At 37.7% G+C, this 14,189-nt stretch overlaps 1 pseudogene; it reads right to left on the reverse strand.

Annotated features, from left to right (window-relative positions):
• Nucleotides 1-1,823: 1,823 nt before the first annotated feature.
• Nucleotides 1,824-4,922, reverse strand: LOC116472439 (alkylated DNA repair protein alkB homolog 8-like; annotated as a pseudogene).
• Between the last annotated feature and the right edge of the window lie 9,267 nt (nt 4,923-14,189).

The following is a 14,189-nucleotide window of genomic DNA, read 5'->3' on the forward strand; positions in this document are numbered from 1 at the left end:
TCCAGAATACCATCTAAAGGAGGATACCCATCATTTATTGGCCCACAAGTAATGTAGAAGCCACTTACACACTATAATTAATAAATGAGGAATGAAGACAGTAGTTTGAGTTTCACACCACAGAATCTGACCATTTCATTCTTAGAGTCCACATACTGCACCTGAGAGTGATGGGCCACTCAGGAACACACAGGAAGGCAAAAGAAGCTGCAAAACAGGCACCCTATTGGCTGATGTTAGCATGGTGTTCATGTCTGCATTAGAGTTTATGAAAATGTTACATATTACAATAAAAAAGTTATAGTGATGAATAGTATAGCTTTTATAGATAGATTAGTCAAGTTAATTTGAAGATTAGCATATATTTGTTTTTTATTAACCAGGAATATTTCCTTTATTAAAATGTGACAGAATTACTTCACTAAGATCCTACATGATTTAGTACATTCAGTAACACTTTATAACAAAAGGTTATCTTCAAAATGGTGGACTCTTACCCAAGAATTACAAGCACTGCACAAATTACTTTAATCACTTTTAGAAGCCATCTCTTGTAGGGAAGTTGTAGGAGCCTACATCTATGAGGTCAGTCAACAGTAGCTGACTGAATGTTTCCTGATGAATCTCTACTTCCAAATTTTTCTCAAGAGCTCTCCTTGGGTAGTTTCTTAGTTTTCTCTTGAATTAAAATGATAATTTATTCTCCTTTTTTTGAAACAAAATGAGCATTTCTTTTTTATATGTGATATGTTCTGGTAAATAATCAGACCTTTTGAAGAATCACACACGTTTCCTTGATCGTACTAGCTTTGCAGAATGCTGAAATCACTCACAGTCCTGCAGGCAACTTCCTATACTCCCTCACAGAACACGTAAATAATGATGAAACATGGAACTTGGGTCATAGGATAATATGGGACCAAATTGCTCAACAGGTTTGTCTTTATCAGGGTTTTCCCTAAGGCACCAGGGAACCAGTACATCCCGAGAACAAAAAGAAGTCCTGTTAATATGAATAGGCAGCTTGGAATTAGTAACTTGCCTTGAATTATATCCTCCCTCCTAAGAGTCATTAATGGAGGGGACAGAAGATGCTGAGTCTTGACTGCCCACATCAGGCATTTGCTTCATAAGCACCCCCTGCACTGAGGTATCACTGCTTATCTCCTCTCTCTTTCCTTGGCTAGTTCTGTTTCCTGTGAGCTACTTGGACTTCTGTTTATTATAATATATTCTTGTTGCATTGCCCAGACGTAAATGAGTGCCTTCCCACCAGGTTTCAGGAGTCCAACATGTTCCTGAAGAGCTGTCATTCTAAGTTCTGCTGTTGCAAAATGGGGAATAACAGCAATGGAGATTCGGGCATACCAAACCCACTGTGGACTGGTACTGCCAATGTATCACAAACAAAAGCCTGGAGTTGTCTCACTCTACAAATGTCCACAAGGTTTTGACTCCGATCAAAACCAATCACATCTAACTCCTTATTGATGCCAAGGTGCTTTCCATTACCACATCCAGTATCAGCCACTATTAAGCCACTTTTGAAGGCAAAGCCTTCAAAAACTCAATGATGTGTGGCCAAGCTGTATATCTCATGTTGCTGAAGTGCCCAGCAATCTATTAATAAACTTGATGGACGTACTCTTGCTCTACTTGTCAGGCTTCTTTATCACTCTCTGGAAATGAGGGAGGAGTCTCTTTCCTCTGGCTATCACAAGCCAAAGGGTAACCCATGGGCCCAAAGGTATCTAGATTCTCCTGTCATCACCAGCCAACTCAAACAAGGCAACATAACTGGCACTGTGATACCATCTGGGTACTTAAAATCCATGGCAGTCATGCCCAGGTTCATATTGATTTATGGTCAATTGTTCAGGTTTATGTTTAATGTAACCCTCCCTCAACCATTTCTCCAAAAACTATCACAAACATCAGGAAGACCTCAAGGCAAAGGCTTATCTTTATCTACATTGTTTTTCTCACAGTGGAACTCATAACCAAAATGCTTTACTCTTCTGTGTTTTAAGCATTTTTGAAAATTTTGATGGTCTGTATCTTTTGTTTGATCAACACTTTCCAAAAGAATTTTCTCATCCTCAGTAGAAATTATTTCTTCTACTACTATGAGGCCTAGTGGTAAGGCTTGAGGCCCCAACTCCTTCCATTGTGCTTTTTCCACAAAATTCAAATACAGAATTATCTTTTGTTCTAAATCATCCACTATTTCTTTCCCATTGAGAGTAACATAGGCTGTCTTAGATTCTTCTGTAGTTTTGTATCTTTCAAATGAGTAGGGCTTGTAAGATGGCATTAAGAGAGCATCCACCAGTCCACATTTCTCTAAAACCAGGAGCAGTTGGTTTCTACTCACACCATTACCTAAACCACCATTGGCAACAACCAGCCTCTCCTCTTCAGCTCAGGCCGGATTCAGATTCTCACCCTGCAAGTGCTTTGTTCTTCGCTACCCTCTCCACTCTAGTGCCAGAAAGCCGTCATGGATACTTGCACACCACCTCCCCTGGGCTCGGCCATGTTGGAGAAAAGCAGCATGTATTTGTTTATAGGAGACCTAGTATATTTGTAAGCTAGTTTTGTTCCAGCTTGACCTCTGAGGTGCTGGAAGAGATTCAAATGTTCTTTGATCTTTTCACCAGAGAACAACAACAAAAAACTTGTTCAAGCACATAACTTAGCATTTTCTGTTGTGATGAAAATTAAAGTTTTTATATAATCTCTGTTTTATAGTAAAATGATTTTTTTCCCTTTTATTCTTAGGAATTACATCAGCTCAAAGAAGTCCCTGTTTACTTTGACATCTGAACTTTCACTTTATCCACTAGTTACAATTCCTTGGTTATCATTATCATTGCATAAATTTTTCTTTCTGAAAATGGATGATAGTTCTTACAGAGTGTAGGAGTCATGTCTTGTAGTCTAACTTGGATTTTCCTCTGCACGATGCCCTATGCATACATAGTTGATCACAAAATTATTTACTGAATGGTCAGAAGTTTTAAAAATGAGCCCTATTTTAGAATAGGAAGCCCAGTACAGAGGAGAAGACTACGATTTTTAATAGTTTCTCTACAGTTAAGCCCACTTAAATTCACAAAACATTGACAAATACTGTTTTACTGCTTTTCATTGACCTTTACCCTATTGGTAACATTAACCAGTATATCTTTGCTAGGGATTATGACCAGATCTGGGAAAAAAAATGATAACAAAACTATTTTCTTTTCAAGCAGAGACCTCATATTCCTGGCAAATAAATCGACCTTGACAATAAAACACAGGCATTAAACAATTAGATGAATGAATTTTTCTACAAAAAAATTATGTGTAATCTTCACAGTGAAATGTGAAATTACCAGAAAATAATCTTGTCGGTCCTTTTAGTGGGCACCAAACCAATGAATTATGCATAAAATTCATACATGAACAGAACGTCCAGTTTAAAACCTACCTATTGCCAAGGTTGACAACTTCCTCAATACTAAGAGCCAGGAATAAGACTGAGGTATGCTTGTGGGTAACACGATGGGTCTTAACACATGGGCAAAGGATAAGGCAGGAGAGAAAATGAAGACAGAGAAAAGTCAAAGGAAAATAATGTAGCATCAGGCAGACCTAATTTGAAACTCGGCCTCCAGTGTGTATCAGCTGTATGAACTTGAGAAAGTTACTTCCTTTCTTAAATTTGCTTTTTAAAAAATCTGTAAAATAGGGATACTGCAAAAGGTGGTCACAGGAATAAATTAGCTGATGAATATGAAACAGCAAGGTTCTACTTGGCAGAGAGTATTTTTGCACACAGGCTTATTTAGTGGCAAAGCACGATCTCCCTGGAAGAAAGCACAGCTGGTAAGAAAAATATTGGCACAAAAATATACGCTTCTGTTTCAGAGAAGCTTTTGTAGGTTAAAGCAGTACGTTTTGCAGCTTTTAGCAGAGGTAAGCACAGCAGCTCTAGAAAATAAGAGATGAATTACTTAAAGTGGACTTTGTTCAGTCACTTAAACTGAAGCTAAACCAAATCTGTATTGCCCTGAAACATGCTTGAGAGCAATGGTTCTTAAATAGCGAATGGCAAGCTAACGTGAATGGATTACAAATCAAAATAAAATGGATTACCAGGCCTCATCCTGAGCCTACGGGGTCAAAAATGAAGGGTGAAGCCTAGAAAGGAGTCACTTCCCCTGAAACACTCTCCCCACCTACCACCACTCAAAGAAAGCAAAAAACTTCCCTCACCGTGAGAATTGCTGAGTTTACAAATGAAGAGAGCCCAGTGTGCAAACTAGACCAAATTATACCAGATTTGGTACCCTTGATCACATGGGCTAGGGGTTCAGACTACAGTGGTCAATTCCTCAACAAAGAGTAACTAGACATTTATATCAGCATCCTACTTCATGTTTTTATTTATGCTTAACTTCATGTATTTATGCTTAACTTAGCTGTAGTGAAGGCCATCTGGTTTTTATTCCAGAGTGTGTGTTTGAGATACTCTTAAAAACTTGTGTGACTTGCATGAAGTTTAGAATTTAAAAGTTGCTTCTGCCACCTACTGGATGTTTGACCTTAGGTAAATTATTTAATCTGAGCTTCAATTTTCTCTTTCATAAAATGAAGATATTAATAGGATTTGTTATAGTAGTAAATTCCTACATTAAATGAATCTTTTTTATTACACTCAGGATCCAGAAATCTCAAATAGATAAAACTGAGGGAAACAACATTATTTATATAATGCTGATTAACAAAGCTTGTTTCCATCTAGAAATGCAATAATCTGTAAAGCCACTTTGTACAGAACTTGTCATAAAATAGGTTCTCAGAAATGCCGGTTTTTTTCCTCTCTCTCCCTAACTTATGGCCACTTTTTATATACTACCTTGCTTGTTATTCCGCATTGCATTATTATGATCTCTTGTGTTATTACTTAATTTTCCATCTGTGTCTTGTTTTTTCAATTGCCTTTTAAACTCTTTGAAGAAAGCGAATACATCTTACATTCATGATGCTATTCCTAATGCCAAGCACGGAGCATTCCTAGTGCCAGTCACAAAAAAGTGCTCAATAAAAATTTCAATTGATTTAGGGTAGAAATACTAAAAGATTGATGAAGAGAAGAGATGGGAGTTTGTGGTGAGCAGAGTTAATATATGAGATACAGAGTGGTACTAATGCCAGGGATGTTTAGTCTCTCCCCACAGTTGGGTTTTGGCTTCTGTGACATCCCATCTTCATTACTCGAACTTTGTTTATATAATACTTTGAATATATATATATATATATATATATATAAAATGTGTATTTGAAAAGAATTTATATAATGAAAATATTTTTAAGTGATACATATTTTAAGCTAAAAGTAAGCTACAGAGATTGGACCTAGGGTGTGTAGACTGGCAGATACCTCTCAATATCCCCCAGCAATTGAGTGCCATTAAAGTATATAAGGGAGCTGAATCAAATACCTTATTTCAGAAATAGAGGGAGACCATGACTCTGATAAAAATTTGTTTATGAAATTGGATTGTAAAGAATAAGTAGACTTATGGCTAAGAATTTTAATTTTTGAAATGTCTTTTTGTTTTAGTCAGACTACCACTACAGATAGCTGAAATGTTAAAAAAAAAAGCATCAGGTTAAGTGTACATAATGCTTGGTTGGTATTTCTATTTTCTGGCCTTCTCTGGTTCTCACATCTCTGGTCCTAACCCATTTCTGGGATATCAAAATAAAACTTCTCTCCAACCATAATTGTTGACTTTCTAACATATAAGAATAAATGGTAGACCTGATCCAGATATTCCATTGGGAGTTTAGAGTCTAGAACTGTGCTACTCTTTATTATTTAACAATGTGCCAGTTAAAGATATCACCCCAATGAAAAATAATAATTATAATAAATTTCAAATTAGAGATATATTAATATAGTTGACTGAATACTGGAAGTTAGAGTTGAAAGACTTAACTCTCCCCACTAACTATTTTGCTTATCATGAACAAATCACTTGGAATTCCTAGACTTCAGGTTCCTCATAAATTTCAATGTGCCTCAGGCTATTGTTGTAAGAATAAAATAATATATCACATGTAAGGTATTTAAAATGGAAAGGCACTAGGGACAGTGCGGAGGTATTAGCCTGAGGAATCTGCATGTGGGGTCCTGGGATTGCTCTGTGACAGGTGTGGAAGAGCCATTTAAGATATTTTTTCTGGGTTTTTAATACTCTTTCAAGGGCTGTGGCCTTGAAAATAAACACAGAATATGTACAAGTTGAAGAGAAATGAATAGAAAGAACTTTCAGGATGAAAAAAATCAATAAAAAATGTGAACATCTAAGGGATATTGACATTGACCTCAGAAAGCATGCCAGATTTTTCATAGGTTAGTGATACCTAGATCTGCAGTAACATGATTACTATTTAAAAACGAATGTCTCTTTTTGGTTGTGAAGATTTTTGCATTACAAATACATGTAAGAGATTGATAAAACACCACATATGTAATCTAAAAACTCCTCCACATTTGCAGCTAAACTTCTGATTTAAAAAAATTTCTAACATAATGGTTCAGTTAAATTATTTCATGTCCACATCCTTAAGCTGCTGTATATACTGCAGATAAAATGTGATTCATATGTGATCACTACTGAGAATAATTGAGTACAAGGAACTATTGAATATAAGAATGAAATATTTTTATACGTTTAAGAAAAGTTAGGAACTAGATAAAGAGCTGAAAAAGAAAGGGCCTTGAAGAATGTGCCAGGAAGGCCTTGAATCTTCATCTAAGCTTTGCCCAATTGATACTTAGTCTAATAGGCTTGGACCTTGGAACTAAAAATGATTTTTCTGGGGCAGCCACCCAGTAGACATCTGTTTCAAGCACATATGATGCATAACTCATGCCCCTCCCCTGACCCCCTGCCACCCCACGTTGCTCAACTCCTTAAGATAAGCTTTAGTTTTTTAATTTCACTTGTAACTTTTGTAAGAACTTCTGATAGCCTCTTAGGAAAGAAGAAACCTACATATTTTAATAAAGCTTGATGGCATATAATTTTATAAAGCAAAATTAATAAATACAAGTGTATTAGTCTGTTTTCATGTTGCTGATAAAGACATACCTGAGACTGGGCAATTTACAAAAGAAAGACGTTTAATGGACTTCCACATGGCTGGGGAAGCCTCCTAATCATGACACTAGGCAAAGAGAGAGCTTGTGCAGGGAAACTCCCCCTTATAGAACCATCAGATCTCGTGAGATTACACTTGATCTTAGCCAAAAGGCCGAGAAGCGATAGATCTCGTGAGATTTATTCACTATAATGAGGACAGCATGGGAAAGACCTGCCCCCATGATTCAATTACCTCCCACTGGGTCCCTCCCACAATATGTGGGAATTCAAGATGTGATTTGGGTGGGGACACAGCAAAACCATATCAATCAGACTTTGAGTTAAAATAACACAATATTTTATGTAATTTTTATGCTTGACTATGTATCAGAAAGAATTATCTTGCTAGCTTCTCTTTTCTCCTCATTTCCTGCTGCCTCTGCTGTACCCATTCCCAATATAAATAGAGCACATGAATTTTGGACTCAAATAGATCTCCAGTCTGATAGAATAGGTAGTAAGAAAAGGAGTAGAGGCAAATATGGGTGGGCTGGGTTCAAAGAAAGAGGCATGGTGGAGTTGAGGAATTTCCTGGATGATGGCCTCTATTTTTGTCTATAATGTAGGCAGCAAAGTCATCTGCTGAGAATGAGTGGGCAAGTGGTCAAGTAGTAGATTTCAGGAGTGTTAAATAAAGGCAGGAACTACCTATATGTCTTGCCTGGGGTATCAAGGTCTGGTTGGGGTTGAGGAACACAGATTTCTAATAGACCAGGACTTCTTCATGGGCAATAGCAGCATTCTGCATGCATGTGTAATGTTTCTCAAGGAGCAGTGTAATCTAGGAGCAGAGAGGGAAGTAAAATAGGTGAATTCATCTAACGTTAGAGTTTTCCTAGATAGGTTCAAAGGAAGGGGGATGGTGGGGTAGCAGCTTTTGTTCTAAGGGTGGCAGCTGAAGTGAAAGACAAAAGTCCTAAGCCGTGCAAAGAAGGCAATGAAGATTTGAGAACAGGGTTTAAGGGTCTGAATCTTCCCAGTAAAGTGAAAGATGAGACGTGGTAGTGAAAGATGAGAAGGTGTCATGAGCTGAACTGTGCTCCCCACCAAACTCCTATATTGAAGTCCTAACCCCTAGTACTGCAGAAGATGACTGTATTTGGAGATAGGGTCTTTAAAGGGGTAACTAAGATTAAATGAGTTCATTAGGGTGGGTTCTAATTTGGTCTGACTAGTGTCCTAATAAGAAGAAGAGATTAAGACACAGACACAGAGGAAAGATTGTGAGAGGACACAGAGAGATTGGCCATCTATAAGCCAAGGAGAGAGGCCTTGGAAGAAACCAGATCTGGGGCCAGGCGCAGTGGCTCACACTTGTAATCCCAGCACTTTGGGAGGCTAAGGCAGGCAGATAACCTGAGTTCAGGAGTTTGAGACCAGTCTGGCCAACGTAGTGAAACCCCGGGCATGGTGGTGGGCACCTGTAATCCCAGCTACTTGGGAGGCTGAGGCAGGAGAATTGCTTGAACCCAGGAGACGGCGGTTGCAGTGAACTGATACAGTGCCAGTATACTCCAGCCTCGGTGACAGAGTGAGCAACTCTGTCTCAAAAGAAAAAAAAAAAAGAAACCAGATCTGCCGGCAAATTGATCCTAGATGTTTAACCTTCAGAATTGTGAGAAAATAAATTTCTGTCATTTAAGCAGGATTGCTTGAATTTAAGATATCAGTAGTGGAGTACTTCTGCATGGTCCAGGGTATGGCTATGGGAGTGGAGGCTGAAACGGTAAGGATGGGAAGGTCACTAGATGCAAAGACAGTAAAGCATTCAATATAAAGACAAATAATTTAAAACCAATTTTGTAGTGTTATAAAAACAAATTTAACAGTTTTGGTGGCAATTGCGCGGTCAGTTTACAAGGTACTCTGTACATATCTTTTAGAACAAAAACTATCACGTGAAATAATAAATGTGAAAGTGTCTTTTAATTTCAAGCCATAAAATAAAACCTCTGAAGTCTGAGGTGCATAAAGGTAGGCCTATATAAGCCTATTACGAGAAAAAACATTCTCTGAAACATCTGATTTTTTTGCCCTACAAAACATTATCTTCCTGTGACTTTTCCTTCCCTATATTTTGATGTGGCAATTAAATGCTATGGGCAGTTAAATTATAGGATACATATAGAATGCTCAGCTTTTTGGAAGAGCTCAATAAAAGTTAACTACTATGTACAAATTAGACATAGAAACCTACCATATCTGGGGAAGGGAGTAGGCAAACTTTGGAACTGCAGAGCTGGGCAGGTGTCTGGTACTTTCTAATTATGGCTAAACAAATTAAAACATTGCAAAGAATTTTTAGAAGTTGACGTTAATGCTTTGACAGAATAATATTTTAAAAATATTTCTTCATTTGGCAAAGAGTTAATCCATGTTTGAAATACCTGTAAGTTCCTCTGAATGCATGGGTTCCATTTACTGGAAACTTTTCTGGAGTAATTAGAGAATATTTCATGGTCAAGGTTACTCAATGAATTGTTTCAGTAAATATATCTGTAAAGTGATGGACATTTTATTTTCAAGAAATGAACTAAAACACTCATGATTTATGTCATTAATTTGTGTGGCTATCAGGCCCTATTGATTTATATCCTCTGTATCTTGTTGAAACACACTGTGAAACCCCTTCCCTAGCTTGTTTACAGCAATGAACGTCTTGCTTATTTAAAGCCACTGCCAGCCCAGACAACTTCTATTGCTTAGAATTATTCTTCCAGTCATCCATTACTCTCTATTAAAAAGGCTTTTTTCCTCTATTTTTAGAAAACTACTCGTGACTACAGTTATAACTCCCTGATGGGAGGCCTTCCTCTATAACTGATGTCCTGAAGGAAAATTTCATCTTGAGACATTTTTCATATACATAAGTGGTAAAAAAAGAGAATAAAAGGAAGGGAAAAAAGACAGTAACAGAAATCAAGCTGTAAATAAATGGGACTCCAAAATACCAGGAATTAAATTATCTGACATTGTGGAGTGGCTTAGTAACTCTTGGCCTCATAAATATATTTCTAAGTAGCAATTCAATTCAAACCAATATATTAATATTATAGAACTGTGGTTTCCACATTCTTTCACTAAGAACTTCCAAAAGGAGTCCCTCCCTCCCTCCTTCCTTCCTTTTTCTTTCCTTTCCTTCCTTTCTTTTTTCTTTTTCTTTTCTTTTCTTTTTCTTTCTTTCTTTCCACAAGGTTTTACTCTGTTGCCCAGGCTGGAGTGCAGTGGTGAAATCATGGCTCACTGCAGTCTCAACTACCGTGGGCTCAGGTGATCCTCCCACCTCAGCTTCCTGAGTAGATGGGACCACAAGCACATGCCACCATGCCTGGCTAATTTTTGTATTTTTTGTAGAGATGGAGTTTCACCATGTTTCCCAGGTTGGTCTTGAACTGGGCTCAAGCGATGCACCTGCCTCAGCCTCCCACAGTGCTGGGATTATAGGTGTGAGCCACAGTGCCTGGCCTAAAAGGAATATTTCTTACCATTCTTTTTCCAAAGTGTAGATTCATAGTTCGACTAGATTGATTTTGATGTCACTATAAGGTGGTAGAGGAAGAGGTACAGAGAAGGTCCCATTTGTAAACCAAAAAGTATCTGAGACAGGACTCAATCAATTTAGAATTTTGTTTTGCCAAGGTTAAGGACCATGGCCAATGATACAGCCTCAGGAGGTCCTGAGAACGTGTGTATACATTTTAGGGAGACAGGAATTACAGGCAAAGACATAAATCAATACATGTAAGGTATACACTGGTTTGGCCTGGAAAGGTGGGACATCTTGAATAGGTGGGAGAGGTGGGCTTCCAGGTCGTAGGTGGATTCAGAGCTGTCCTGATTGGCGATTGGGTGGAAGAGTTAAGCTCCACCTGAAGATGTGAACTCAGCATGAAGAAATGCTTGAGTTTAGATGAAGGGTTTGTGATAACCAAGGTTCTTGTCATACAGATGAAGCCTCCAAGTAGCAAACTTCAGAGAGAATAGATGTTGGATACCTCTTATCAGAACTTAAAAGGTGTCAGATTCTCAAAAAAAAAAAAAAAAAAAAAACCTAGTAAAGAAAGAGACTCTCTACAGAATGCAAGTCTTCCCCACAAGAGACAGATTTTCAGGGCCATTTCAGAATTTGTCAAAGAAATATATTTTGGAGTAAAATACTTATTTTCTTCAGAGCCTGTTATCTGTCACGTGATGCTATACCAGAGTCAGGTTGGAATTGTCTTATTGCTATAGATTCTGTTTTGTTAGTCTTGAGTTTGCTAGTCAGTTGCATCTAAACTCCAAAGAGAGGAGTGAACAATGAGGCTTGTCTGACCTTCTACTTTCCATCATGGCTTAAACAAGTTTTTCAGGTTTCTTTGGGGTTCCCTTGGCCAAGAGAGGGTCTATTAACACAATTGGGGGACTTGAAATTCTATTTTTTGTTTACACATTGAGGAGGAATCAGAAGAGTCTAGTGAAAACAGAGCATATGACAGAATTGCTAATTTTATCACAACTCTCCAATGAGAATATTGGTAATTTAACTATTTGAGGATTCAATTTTTGCAACTTACTCTATCCTTATGGGGGTTGGAGGACAAGAGCGGGATATTGATTTTTGTAATAGATATCATATTTTATTTTGAAATGTTCAACATGCCAGGGAAATGCAAAGTCCCACCTGTCATTCCTGTTGTCACAGTCTTGATAGAAGCCCTCATGCAACCTTGCTTTCAATATCATAGTGGCAGTGTAGCTGTCTTTCCTGACTACAACCTCCTTTCTTCTGCTGGCAACCTCCAGCAGATAGCCATCAAACCAATTTTTCCTGATAGCCTACTTTTATTAAGTCAAGAGACTACTCCAAATCACTACTTCACACTCAACATATTTAACATAAATTCCTGTGGTGTGATCTGGGCTCACTGCAAGCTCCGCCTCCCGGGTTGATGCCATTCTCCTGCCTCAGCCTCCCAAGTAGCTGGGACTACAGGCGCCCGCCACTATGCCCGGCTAATTTTTTGTATTTTTAGTAGAGACGGGGTTTCACCATGTTAGCCAGGATGATCTCGATCTCCTGACCTTGTGTTCTGCCTGTCTCGGCCTCCCAAAGTGCTGGGATTACAGGTGTGAGACACAGCGCCCGGCCATAACATGCTTTTTAAATTTTGAAAATGTTTATATAGTTCCAGGGTTTTGTGCAAAGTGCTGAAGATTCAGTGACAAATATGACATAGCTCTTATTACAAAAGAGCTGGTAGATTAATGATGAAAAATCAGATGACTTCTTATTTCCTTTTCAATGACAATGACTTGTTTAAAAGCATTCATTGAATCAGCATATACTTGAGTGCCAAATGACAGGCATTGTTCTTGAATTTAGGATTACAGTGGTGGACAAAATTGAATGCCCATTTCATAGTGCTTACATTCTGGCTTGGATTACTCATAAAAGTTGCTTATAATGTAATAAAAAGCAAAAAGTCAAAATAAGTATTATATCCTACGTCCTTCGTTTTTACTCCCCAAAGGCAATCACTATTAAATGGCTTTTGTGTATATTTCCAAAGGTTTCTGTCTATGCCAATATATGTATTTATTTTATTTTTAAGCAAAGGGCTCAAATTCTAACTCTACTTTATTTAATCAAATCGTATCTTAACATCTCTGAAATAGCGACATCTTATAATCAATGCTATATTATAGTTTTAATTGGCAGAATGTTTTCTTTTTGGTACATAAAATGAGGGTGGGTCTTAATGTTGGGCCAATGAAATATAGTATTACAATAGTAAAGGACTTGGCTATGAGTACAGAAAACCAACAGCATACCAGTTAGAGATGGTATGGTGTTTTCAGCCTAATCACGTTAGGCTGAAAGTAACAGAAATGAAAACCAACAGCTTAAAAAAGGAGCGTAATTTTTCTCACATAACAAGAAATTCTGGAGTTAGGAATGCAGGGCTACTGCATGGCTTTAATGTGCCAATGGGGCTCAAGCTCCTTTGTCTTTATCCTCCTCAGGGTGGTCAGAAGATGGTTCCTTCCCTTTCTGATGGTTCTACTACATCTAGGCAGGAAGAAAAAATGCTATGTACCTTTAACACATTCAATATATAATGTCAGAGAAGAAACAGGATAAATGCAGGAAAAACTACCATTCAGAAAAGAGGAAGACGGGACGATGGTGATTACCGGTTCATAGACATTGTCAAATCCTGCCAGGCAGGGATGGTGACTCTGGGCCCCAGCAGTAGAGTGAATATTTAGTTGGGCAACCTGGCAACCCCTGATTCTGTTTTCTGGAAGAACCACCCTTATCTATTGTCCTCTGTGGACCTGAATCTTTCCTTTTCAAGTTGGGGAGTATGAAGGATATAGTTCTAGGAGTTTGTTCAGCTGTTGAATTTTACTTCTTTTGGTGTGAATTTGGCTTCTCTGAGATTATTTTAGCAATTGCCAACTGTTGTAGGTCAGGTGTGGCATTTCTTTGACCAATGTATGGAATCAAAATTTAGAATGCTTGCTATCTGTTTGCTTCCAGTCATATCTACACATAAGAAACAACAGCCAGGGATCTTGTAAAGACACATTCTATACCTGAAAATTCCTATTTACCGACATACTAGTTTTTGCACTAGCTTTTTAGAAGGCTCATGTTGTAAAGAAATTTGAAAAAATGACAGTACTCTTAATCCCATCTGTCATAGCAGCTTCCTGCTTTTTCTCCTTAAAAGACTGAACTTTATTCTAATGTGTTTATATTAAATATTGGATCCTAAATAATCCATCCCTTTACCATAAGATATGATAAAGGTATATATGGAAGAGCATTTGAAAACATTTTTAACTTTAAAATATTTAATTGATAAAGACTGCATATATTCAAGACGTATATCATTATGATTTGATGTATAGATATGTTGTATAATAATGATCAGAATCAAAGTAATTTTTTTTTTTTTTTTTTTGACACAGAGTCTTGCTCTGTCACCCAGTCTGGAGTGC

Source organism: Hylobates moloch, unplaced genomic scaffold (assembly GCF_009828535.3).
Source record: "Hylobates moloch isolate HMO894 unplaced genomic scaffold, HMol_V3 SCAFFOLD_8, whole genome shotgun sequence".
Classification (NCBI taxonomy): Eukaryota; Metazoa; Chordata; class Mammalia; order Primates; family Hylobatidae; genus Hylobates; species Hylobates moloch.